Source organism: Pelecanus crispus, chromosome 15 (genome assembly GCF_030463565.1).
Source record: "Pelecanus crispus isolate bPelCri1 chromosome 15, bPelCri1.pri, whole genome shotgun sequence".
Lineage (NCBI taxonomy): Eukaryota > Metazoa > Chordata > Aves > Pelecaniformes > Pelecanidae > Pelecanus > Pelecanus crispus.
In genome coordinates this window covers 3,736,316-3,748,432 of record NC_134657.1, presented here as the reverse complement: position 1 = coordinate 3,748,432, position 12,117 = coordinate 3,736,316, and the positions used below count along the sequence as shown (strand labels likewise).

Here is a 12,117-nt window from a genome sequence, read left to right as displayed (position 1 = left end):
TGTAAGTTGTACATTTGTAGCAAGGATAACATGAAATGATACTCTTATTTAAGCTCTATTTCTGATAGATTTAGTGAAAAACTTAGGGACTCAAGGCTTCAAAATTTCCTAGCCAATGACTGGGAAAAGACAAGGGAGGAAGGAGAAGGTCAACAAGATCATCTCGAACAAAACCTTAAAATGACATTTCCTTTGATTTCCCAGAATCACACTGGTTTACGAGAAGAATTATATAACTCCAGTTAAAAAGCTGCATTTGGGATGTCAAGGGAACTGTATCTCTCATGGCAGCTTCTAGCTGGTGACTCTGTAATATATTTGAGGTCGTCTAACCAGCAGAAATTTTCTTTTATCCCTGCTAAATGGGGCCCTCTGAATAGGAGACTCATATTACTTTAAATTCCCGTCTTGACTTCTACAGCAACGCCCCCAGTTCCTATGATAGCTGCTGCTCCGAGCTTTCCCGAAAAGCAAAGTGAAATTGGTATGATTCATTCCAGCCTTGCTCCTGCCTACGGGTTTAAGAATAGGAGAAGATAAGCCTTCGTTTCAGAGGTAAACAAATAAATTAGCTGTATTAAAAAGGGGGGAAAAAAGAAAAGATCAGCACTAAATTGCATGTATTCACCCCTTAAACTCCATATTAAAGTCCAAAATATAAACTCCATATTAAAGTCCAAAATATAAACTCCATATTAAAGTCCAAAATATAAACTCCATATTAAAGTCCAAAATATAAACTCCATATTAAAGTCCAAAATACAAACTCCATATTAAAGTCCAAAATACAAACTTTTGGAAGTATGAGGCCTTCATATTCAGATATTTCCTAACTCATTAAAAAGCATCAGTATTTTTGCGTTAGTCAGGTTGTATCATATTTATGTGAAGGTTGGGAAACTTGTTTACTTCTGTGCTGTAATTACAAGGTTGGGGAAGGCTGTAGGGTTTGTTTCTTCTTCAGAAGCCTCAGATGCGCTGTTGTGTACACACTCCCTTCAAGTTTCCCCATGCGCAGCTGGCAGTGGGGCTCCGCAGGTGCTGCGAGTGCTCCGGCAGTGTGGGACCGTCCCGGTGACAGTGCGTGGTACGTATTTGTGCTGGCAGTGGGGCTCCGCAGGTGCTGCGGGCGCTCCGGCAGTGTGGGACCGTCCCGGTGACGGTGCGTGGTACGTATTTGTGCAGGCAGTGGGATCAGCCGTCCCGGTGTTGTACTGCGGGGGCCCCCAGCTGTGTCCACGCAGGCGTCTGACCGGCGATGCCGCTGAGAAGGCAGAACTTCCTATAGGAAGAATTTAGCAAAGGGCTTGAAGGTGGTCAGGAATGCGGTGTAAGGGCTCGGCGCTGGTCATCAGATCTTTGTTAAAACAAGTACTACAAGCACCTTGCGTGCGCTCTCTGTTACTTTGTGTGGGTTTTTTTGTCCTTAACCTAAATTAACAATATGGCCTTCATGATTGTAGCAAGTTGGCATCGTTTTCCAGCTACTAACTTATTTCTCATTAGAGCAAATGTATATATCCATCTAACATAATAAAAATATTTTTCTTGGGTTATTTGGTTATTCAAATTCTGAAGTGTTCCATATTTTTCTTTATACTTTTGCTTTTTCAGCCATGCTTCCTTATATTATTCTTTCCAAGTTAAAAAAAAATAAAATACATCTAGACCACAGTTGCAGCACTTCCTAGCAAATTTGCTAATGCTGTCTTCAGTTACATAACCTACAGTGGGAAGTAAAATAAGGCACCAGACAACCTCCATTATTAATCAAGTCTTTTTTTCTATTGATCAGGCTTGGCTTTGAAACAATGAGTGACCTGGAAGAAAAGCAGCTTGGTATTCTACTGCTATTTTTTTTCAGTTAAGCCAGTGTGTTTTGAAATTATTCTATTCCTTTCTTAGCAAAATACTTTTTTAATTTTCCTGAAAATAAGTTAGAAGTTACTAAGTTTCTCTTGAAATACTACTTTCCTTGTAGAAATATTATTAGGACTTTCCAAAACTTTATTAGAATGTTCTCTTCTGAATCACAGAGCTGTTTAAATGCTTCTGCGTAGAAGATGCAGAGAAAATTTGGTGTTTGCTGTTTTAGGGAAGAGCTTTGAGATGAAAAGATTTGGCGGTTATGTTCCAAAATAGGAAGGGGATGAATTTCTGCAGAATAGGAGAATAGACACTGTTTTCCAGAGTGAAACAAGTGCTTTTCTTTTTTATTGCCTTAAGTGAACTATTTTGTGATTTAGAATTGTCCTGTTGCTTATAGCATATAAGAGAGCACACTCAATGAGTTACTGCCTCACCTGTATGAAGGTGATTGGGTTTGCTGTTGCACTTAAATCTGGATGATTTTTCATTCACGTGAATAATCCTTTCTTGAGTTCCTTGCATTACCTCACATTAAGTCAAGAGTTTGCCAGGCACTGTTGCTCTTTCTGTGGTTTCCTTACCCTCTTGTGCCACCTCCTAATTCATTTTTTGTTTTATAATTGGAGACTGGCTTTTATGGTGGATACAAGGTAAAGTCAGTGATTGACTTTCCATGTATTCTTATTTTATTTACCTCTAGTTTGAATCATGTCTTCATTTAGTGAAGGCTCTAAGTTCTCCTTGTAATGGGAATCTTCCATACCTCTGAACCATTTTTACTGCCTTTCTCTAGATGTTTCATCTTTTCCAAACCACTTGAACAATACTGTTCATATCGATTCTGTATGATTAAGGGTACTAAACTTATTTAGTGCTTGTTTGTATTACAACTTACCAGAATTTTGCATCGACCATTTATTTTACTTGAATTGTTTACAGGGAACATCTTACACTGAGGGCCTATCTACAGATGCCCCATGTAATTTATTATGCAGTGATAAACAAGCATGTTTAACTTAACTTCAAGTGTGTGCATACAAAGTTTTGAGGGCTGGTTTATTTATGGGCAGAGATGCAGACTCCGTTTGTGTGTGTGTGTGGCTGAGAGCTGTTTTCTTTAATTGTGAGATCTCCTTTGTAAGGTAATTTGTGTTTGCAAAGGCTCTCTGAAGAGTGTCACGTCACTAGATTACAAAACTGCAAAATATCAGAGTGATTTTATATTCCACTTGTTAACTATTTAGTACACTTTCCAAATGAACAAAAAGGAAAAACAGTTGTCAGAGCAAAGTGTGCTTATTTTCTTTTAACCTGTCAAACCTTTGACTTTATTTTGTTACTCCTGCCAAGAGCCTTACACGGATTGACAGGAATGACTCTGTTCTGAAGAATTCTCACTGGCCTACGCTTACTGCATCAAGTTCCTTGAGGAAATGTTATAGCAGTCTGTTTTTACTTGGGTTTAACAGTTATTGAAATAAGACTCACTGGTATTTCAACATTTGTAGCTAAGAAATTAGATAATGTCTGATCATCAGATACTCACTAGCAAATATTTGCTTACCTTTTATACACTTTTCCCCCTGGACTAAGCAAGCACAGTATTTATTTGGATCGTCAGTGCATGTAGGTTATTTAGGATGAAACTCCTTAGAAGCACTTAGAGCTTACCAGGGTTAAGAGTTAATTTTGCTGTCACACTTTCTATCAGAGTTCTGCGAGAGCATTTGATAGACTATGATTAATGCTTTAGACCTTCAAAGAGGCAGTATTATTAATGCGATGGTTGACATAATGTTACTCTAGCGAGAGTATTATAATAGCTGAAAATCTATCATCTTGATTATTATTACTGCAAAATGCCATGGAAATGGGTAGTCAGCTGTACGTCTATTCTAACTTGCATTGAGAGCCAGATGCCTCGCTTCAGTCTAGTCAAATATGAAGCTTGTTTCATTTGGCAGTCTGCAAGAAACAATTTGAATGGTGAATGGGAAAGACCTAGTCTTTCTGAAAGTGACTTGATTCATATAAATTTTGGTAAATTTTCTCATGCATCACCATTATTCAGAGCCAAGTCCAATGCAAACTTCCTTATGTTGCTGCTGCCAGTAAAATTAGAAGCTAAGTGTCTAGATAGTAAACTCTGGTGTAAAGCGGCTCAACTGCTGTAATAGCTGACCTCTGTTCAGCAGTAAGCTTGTATCAGAATGTTAAAATACACACCTTTGCCATAGAGTCGTACTCTTAAAAGGAAACGTGTGTGATATTGCTGCCAAATATTAGAGTTGTCTTGGGCTTTTACCAAGGAGTAGGTCATACTGAGTTTCAGTGAGTTGAGTAAAAAATTGACTTTCCTGCCAAGTGTTCTATTTCAAGTTGCAGGTAGAGAGCAAAGAGTCCAGTGTTTCAGATCTTACGGACCCTTGTCAGGGATTGCAAAAGCAAAGTGGACTTTGTGCTGAAACTTCGCTCGTAGCTACCAAATCCTTAACTGTTAAGTGTCAGCCTCCAGTCTTTCCACGCTCATATACCAGAGCTACGTTTTTTCTGTTTCCTTGCCTGCAAATGAAAATGTCCAAGTCACTTTTCAGTGATGTTTTGTTTTTGTATTCTGTTTTAGTTGACATTTTATGCTATGAAAAGGTGTGTGCAAAAAGCTTCTACAACGTTAAAGTCTAATTTGAACTAAACGGGTTAATCTTGAATGTAGCAGTTAACTGAGCAGAAGACAAATACATTTGTGCTCTGAGATTTGTTTTCACTTTATTTGAAAAATGGAGGAAGTTGCCATTCCCCATAGTGACTTTATGAGCCTATTGACCTTTCTTGATTTCATAAATTAAGCAGAAACCAGTTTGCTGTCATCTGGTTTGGGGCAAACTATAAATTTAGTAACGTCTGTTGTCCGTTCTGTTAACATGAGTGCCAACTGTTGCTGTTGTCCTGTAGTACTTTCTTCTACATCTTGAGAAATGCAGTGATTGGGCAACTGGAGCATTAGAGTTAGAGATCCTTTGGAAATAGAACTCGGTATGTCTTCTGTTATCAGGGAAGACTGAAAAGCATTTCTTTAAGAAAATGTCTTTGGGATGCAGCTGAAACAAATGAAGCACTTGGTTTCACAGAGAAAGCTAAGCAAATCTTTCACAGTTTCTCAGCAGATAAAAATGATTCGGGGCCATACTGTACATTAAAATAATGAGTTTACATAATGTTTACCTTCCTCCTTTTATCTACTGTTGTGTATTAGAAAGGACCTGCAGTGCTATTCTGTCATATGACCTTGGACTGTCGCTCCGAAGTTGGAAGGAGATGAGCCTTTCCAAATTTAACAGATGCAGAGAAGCAAAGTTTTCATGCCTGCAAATGTGTTGTGGCAGTAGCTGCTTATTAACAGTTAAAGATGCTCCTTGTTCGGTTGGAGACCCAGTTCATAAAATGCTATAGTATTTTAATGGAGACTAGTGGAAACACACTATGTATTTACTATGGTAGGTAGTTGGTAATTCCATTTTTATCTCTGCTTAAGTTGTTGATCGTGTTGTTTTCCTTACCTTGTACAAATATGAGTGCATGTCATTTGACATACGTTGTTTTTACATCTCTGTTCTTAGTGCCTGAGCAAAAAGCTCAGGGAAATTAATAATGCTATGCTTGCAGTAAATAATAGCCTTTGAAAGTGTACAGAAAAAATAAATTTTCTTTAAGGCAAGCTTGCATTGCATGCCAAAACCGATAGCTTGGCACTTTGGAGTGCGCTGGTAAAAGGAGGGCAATAAGGGAGTGTGCGCTCTGGGAAATACTACTGAATATGTTTTCCAAAGCAGTTTTCCCTTCTTGAAATGCAAGGTATGAATCTGTTGCAAATCTATTGGATTGCTGATAACATTAAAAAGAGATTTTCATCAACAAAAATGTGTGCCATATCTGTTTTTTCCCTGTTGAATCCCCCAAAGTAAATATTAACCTCTGCAAGTTGTGCTGAAGAAAAATAAGAGAATAAGAAGGTTAAAGACAACTGGAAATGTGTGCCAAGGAGGGGGATGAAATACATTGTAAAACAGAAGGGGGTGATTTTACTGAGAATGCTTTACTGTTTTGTTGGAGAAAAATTTCTGACAAATGACATGTAGGTATGGTGAACAAAAGGATTCAGTTGGGTAAAAAATGAGTAACAGAGGACACATTTGAGTGAATGTAAATAAAAAATGTTGAGTGTGACCTTGTAGCAATTCTGAGGGGTTTAATTTTATCCATGGGAGATTTAATCTGGTGGTAGCAGCAGTGTCCGGATCCTACATCTGTGAGAGGCTTTGCTCTTGTTTCCTCAGTGTTGGAGACTCCTGTTACAGTAATCCCAGTGCTCCGGTTAGATACAAAGGCGCTCCTGTTTCCTGGGAATTGTAGCCCTTGCGCAGCTGCATTCTCCAAGTATGGCCATAGCCCGTGTCTGGACAAACATTTGGATAAACTGTGCATTTTTGGTCTTCTGTGCAATTGCAGCTTTTCGCTAACCTTTTGAGAGTTCTGTTTGGCATGGTGGAGCAAAATTGCTCTTGATAGCAGAACACCACCTTTATCAGCAGTGTACGAAGGGCATTAGCTTTTGGGTCTGCCTGTGGACTCGGCAGTCTTCCCCCCCCCCCCCCCCTTTTCTTTTTTTAAATGTCACTTATTGGTATGACCACTCTTGAATTTGAACATACCCAGTTTGTCAAACAGCAGAATAAAAAGGCAGGTAAAGTCCTAAGTTGTTACCTTTAAAGATAACTAAAAAACCCAGATATTTTTGACCTACCCCTCTCAAATGTTTAATGATCCAAATAAGGCCATGACAAATATTTGGGTTATTTATTACAGATAAATGCAGATTGATCTAATAGTGATGATTTTAAACTTTGTGGTACAAGTAGTCGTGTGAGATGTTTCATTTGCATTATCTTGCAAATGATGCTGTCAAAATGCATGTTATTTCTTCATTATCTGAGTGTAGCTTCATTTCAGGGTCAGAAAAACATTTCGGGGAGAGCTATAGTGAATGTAGAAGCAAGACTTTCTGGGTTCAAGCTCGTATTTTAAAGCGGAGATTTAAATTTTGACATTCTCTAAATACAAAATTTGGATGCTCTATTTTTAACTGAATTGTACATAAAAACAGGCTAAATATAGGGAACACCAGTTATTTCTAGAAAAATCTGTGCGCCAGCTGTCACTTCTTTTGCTGCTTTTGTTTTAATACTTAGCAAAATAAAAGCTAATGGAATATCACTACAGAGAAGAATGTTTATCATATTTTCTGTAATGGGTTGGCTGTGCCAACGGTAGCTGTGGTTAGCTATCAAGTAACTTGCTAGGAATTTGTAGTGAATGGTGGGAGGTTGTGTTATTAGGGAGGGGAGGGGGTAGAAATACACAACTATGGTGAGGGATTGAGAAATTCTAGAGCAAGTCTGATTGCATATTTGTGTACACAAACAGCTATTTTAGTGTTAGAAATATTGGCATGGGGCAGAAATAACATTTTAAAATCTTGCTAAGATAAAAGCTCTGTGTTTAATTATTTACACTTAATTGTTTCATCACAGCTCTTATGTGGGTTAAAATGGCATAGAATTAAACCCTGTGGATGTTTGCTTGCCATACTTTGTAATTGCTAGGTGACATTCTGTACTGCTTAAGTCATTATGGATGAGTAAGTCTTCTAGTCTATAAACTTAAGACTTCCTATGATTTGTACTCAGGTTAGTCGCAAGGCATAAGTTATTAAGGATTTGAATGAGATGCTGCAGATGTGGATAGCATACTATTGCAAACAGATAATATAAACTCCTTTTTGCCCCTCTTTCTGTTACAGAGGGTGATGGTACAGAATGTACAAAACATGGAGTGTATGAAGATGAAAATTCTTGTTTCAAATGTGTGGTATTACACCAGTCCACAAAAATTAAGATAGGCTTCCTGCTAGTAGGATTCTTTAGCCTAAATGTTTTGGGTTTTTTGTTTTTTTTAAATCTGTTTATCTGGATTTCGTGAATAGCTTCAGCTGAGTATTTCTGGGCTCATGAAGAACTCCATATAATGGCAATATATTCCCTTTTGCTTCTCGCAAACTGTTGCATCATTTCTTTATCTTGGCATGGGATACCCTATGATGCCATGCTAACATTTCTTGTACTGATTGTTATATAATTTAAGAAGTTTGTGGTGAGATATAGTAACATAATCTTCAGTGCTATCATTGAAATGGAGACTTTGCCAAACATTTGCAGAAATTGGTGTTTTAAATAGCTCAGTTCAGAATTTTCTTACACTTTTCATGGCAACAAGTTCATCTGTTATGCAAATGTCGTGTTAACAGTCTCTGTAAATGCATCGCTGTATTTCTTCTCTGCAAAATGGATATTTAGTACTTGGTACAAACATTTTATTACGCATATACAGTTAGGTGTACGTGCATCTGTCTTTGGGTGTATTGAAATATCTTCCCAAGGCGAGACTTTATTGCAACATTTATAATCTGGCTGGAAAACGCAGTGATTAAAATGCTACTATCTGTATGTGAAGTGATGGTTAATGTGTAGCAATATGTTATACAACCGGCAGTTTGATAGTAATAGAATTACTGTGAAGTTTGTCTTCCATGCTTACTCTGTTCCTCTTTCTCCTGCTTCTACTGTGTAAGCTTGAAAGCCTCTTTTTAAGGAAGAAGAGATGCAAGTTCTGCTGAAAAAATTACAGAAGAACCTTTGCTCGCTGCATTTGCTTTTATTCTTGATGTCAAGCAGCTGTTTATCGCTGCTGCTGCTGTTTGTGGGCTTCGAACAGCAGTAGTAGTGCTGGTCACTGAGTTTTGAATTATAGCGAGGGAGAATATATTATCTAAAACACTGGGGCATGCAGTTTCTCTTCAGAGGCCTTGCTTCTGTAACTTTTGCTTTTGAAAGATCCTTCCTGGACACCTTCAGTATCGCTTGACACGTGAACCTGTTGCAGGACAGACTGTGCACGCGCTGCTTTTGCCTCTCGCACCAGCCTGCGATGAACGGATGTGGAGAGCTGAACTAAGACAAGGGTGGTCAGCCCCGGCATTTCAATTACATGAGGATCGCGAGCAGTTCAAGTGCAGTGCCCTGCCGAGTCTTTGTCGTAAGAACACTGGCCGGGTTGTGCTACGCACGAGGCCTGGCAGATAGTAGGAGCCTCCAGCTGGGGGAGGAAGCCATCCAGCAGAGAATGGCGTGGCCAACGGAGGCCGAATGGCCAGTTTCGTAGTACAGGGATGGGGCGTTGGCTACAAGTAATTTCCAAGATTTTTCCAATTTTTTTCCAAAGTGTATAGCTATATGTATTATGCCTCTCCACCTTTGAAATTATTTGATATATTAGGTTCGGGCAGATTGACAATACAGAACTAAGAGCTTCTGTAGCTCTGAATTATTCTCATGGTTCTCAGGAGTTGAAAGTTAAGCGCTGTGATGATTTTTGTGTGCTGCGAAACAGCTCGTGTCAATTTTAGTGTTTCATTTGCTTAACAGTACCTAAAACTAAGCCTACATAAGCTAGTTGTGTCTGATAACTTTATAATGGTATTGCAAGAAAAATGCCCTACCAATTATTTATAATAATAATGGATTGAAGAAGACAGGGTAATAAAGGCATTTAAATGTTGTCCTTTTCTGCATGTTTTCATACATACTTGACAGCATTGTTGAAGTAGGCCTCTTGATACTGTGTATGTAGCCATTCAGATTTAATTGACGTTCCCTTTAATTAAACGTTTGTTTCAAAAATTGATCTGTGCCTTGAATTTCACCCTTAGTTTTGCTGGAGTATGAATAAAAATGTGCTGCTTTTGCATCCTTTTACATCTTTCTTTTAATCATAATGTTCCATTTTATAAAGATTTAGTCTTGAAAATGGAGAAGCTGGTTAATGTTGTCATACTTAGTCTGTATTTTTGAATCGGGGAGATGGGTGCCTTCCTACTTGGGGGAGGAGTTTTGTCAGAGGGTGTTAGAAAGGGTTTTACGTGTGTGCGCACACCAAGTGGGATGCATCTCTATAGCCAAACTGGAAAATGCTCCTAGTATAGCGTATCTTACACTAACAATAAAAGAAAAAAACTTTTTCTGGCTTGTCTTACACCCGTTCAGTCGGGGCGGGGGGAGGGAATCTACCACCAAAGCTGTTCTATGGCAGCACTTGAATACCTGAGCCTTGGGGTCTCGGGAGGCATCCTCTTGGGTTCTGCAGCAATTTTTCTTGCCAGTACAAGAGCATTTTTCCCCAAAGCATTTGGTAGGCAGTGGTTTCATGTTTTGTTTCGTTTTAAGTTGGAAGCTTTTGAGTTCAAAAGACATTCCCTCCCCAGGTGATAACGTATGTATGTGTTCAGAAGTACACTTCAGAGTTTTTCAGCTAAGCTTGCTCTAACCAAGTTTCAAAGCAATATTTAAATACAAGGTGTTAAAAGGAACTTTGGTATACTGTTGCATTAACAGTAATATTATGTAAGAAATATTGGAAGCTGATGTCATAATATTTAAGTAACTTTGTTTTAATAAAGCAGAATTGTTGAGGTGTTTTCTTTCAAGGTTGTCATCTTTTCTATTCCTAGCCCAATATTTACTAGTTTGGTGACTTATCCCTACTATTTCTACTCTCGCTTTCTCTTTCTCCAGTAATTTGCAGTGTGACATATTGAAGAATGTAGTGGAATAACCTCACTTATCCTAGATCACTCAAATCTTTGGACAGCAATTTAAAAACGGTTTAATTACCGTAGGCTATAAGATGGTGGATGCTATGAATCAAATATTCTTTAATATGATGGAGGTGTAAGTCTGCAGTGCTTAACATGCAGCCCCTCTTCAAAAACAAGTAACTATGCAATGAGCCTGTAGTGTATGCTTTGAAGTGTGGCTGTTGGCTTAGATTTTTAAATAAAATATTTGCAGAAACTTGTGGGTTCAAGGTCATGTTTTCAGCAAATTTCCGTAATCCCCCTGATGCTACAAGTAAGCCTCATATACATATATTTATATGTAACGAGGTATGTCATACCTGCCAGCTTTCCCTAAACGTTAAGAGTTCTTGGCTGTTCTCAGTGACTGTGAGCAGCTCTTAACACACAGGTATGTTCTGTTTACTTAGCCAAGTGGTTTGTGATTTGGCCTGGCTGTCTGAGCAGGTGCTGGTAGATAATAACGAAAGGGTTTGTAAACGTGATTTTGCTATGTAATGAACAGTGGCTAATGGCAGAATAAAAAAAAGGCCTGTTTTCCAGGAGACTTGAGATTTGGACAGGGATCTGTGGTGCTCTGAGCAGCAGCACGGATGGGGTACGGGGTAGGTAATGTTACTGGGCTGCAGTTAGTTGTTGGCTATAAATTTCAAAGGAATACCGGAAACTTGTACCAGTAATACTTCTCCCTTATTAACCCAAGATTTTGGGGGAGGCAAATGTCTGTCTGTCATATTTATGTAAGTGACCAAAACAGTGTTTGAGATCAGATCTGAGTGTCCTTCATACTTTACAATCTTAACTGTGAACATGTTTGCTGCACTTCAGGGTTATTAGAGATAATAGCATCTTGTACAATTTAGCAATATTTCATTACAGAATTCGGCTTCAAGTGTATGGAAGGACTGTGTTTAACTTCTTCCCTCCTGGCATCTGAGTACGCTTATCCAATCCCACCAGAAATAACTCAGTGGTTTTACAGTTCCATTAGTATTTTCATTAACAGCAAAAATACGAGCACAGATAGCTGTAGGTTGTTTTGAGATGTCTTGGTTTGATCAATAAAATGAAGTATGAAAATTATTTCTCTTTTTAAATTCTTACTCTGTTGTCGTCTTAACTCCTCTGAAATAAGTGGCACTACAGCATAAGTATCAGCCGATTATCTGGATGTTGGCAATAGCATGAGATCTCCCGTGTCTCTTGCAATGTTTGCTAAGTGTTATACGGGTATTGTAAAGGTGTAAAGGCAGATAATGCTCATGCTGACCTATCTACAGCATAAGTGAAGGAAGGGGGAGAAAAAGGAACCATATTTAAAAATTAAGTTGCAAGACAAATGGATGCATTCCTCTTTTGATCTTTGTCACTATAGCCAAGTAGCTACTTTCCATCTGTTTCTTTCATTCATTTTCCTTTGCATCTTTCTTTTGCAATTCTTTTAATGCACATACATGTTTATTAAGTTCTGCCCTTCATTTATTCTTTTGTCATTGTTTCCA

At 38.4% G+C, this 12,117-nt stretch overlaps 2 protein-coding genes across 3 annotated transcripts in view; both read left to right on the top strand.

Moving 5' to 3' along the window:
* Positions 1–12,117, top strand: part of PRDM2 (PR/SET domain 2) — a 41,230-nt gene that overhangs the window by 5,540 nt on the left and 23,573 nt on the right. The gene's annotated exons all lie outside the window — the stretch shown is intronic.
* The window catches only part of LOC104035522 (PR domain zinc finger protein 2), a 38,688-nt gene that overhangs the window by 26,388 nt on the left and 183 nt on the right, over positions 1–12,117 (top strand). The window lies entirely within an intron of this gene.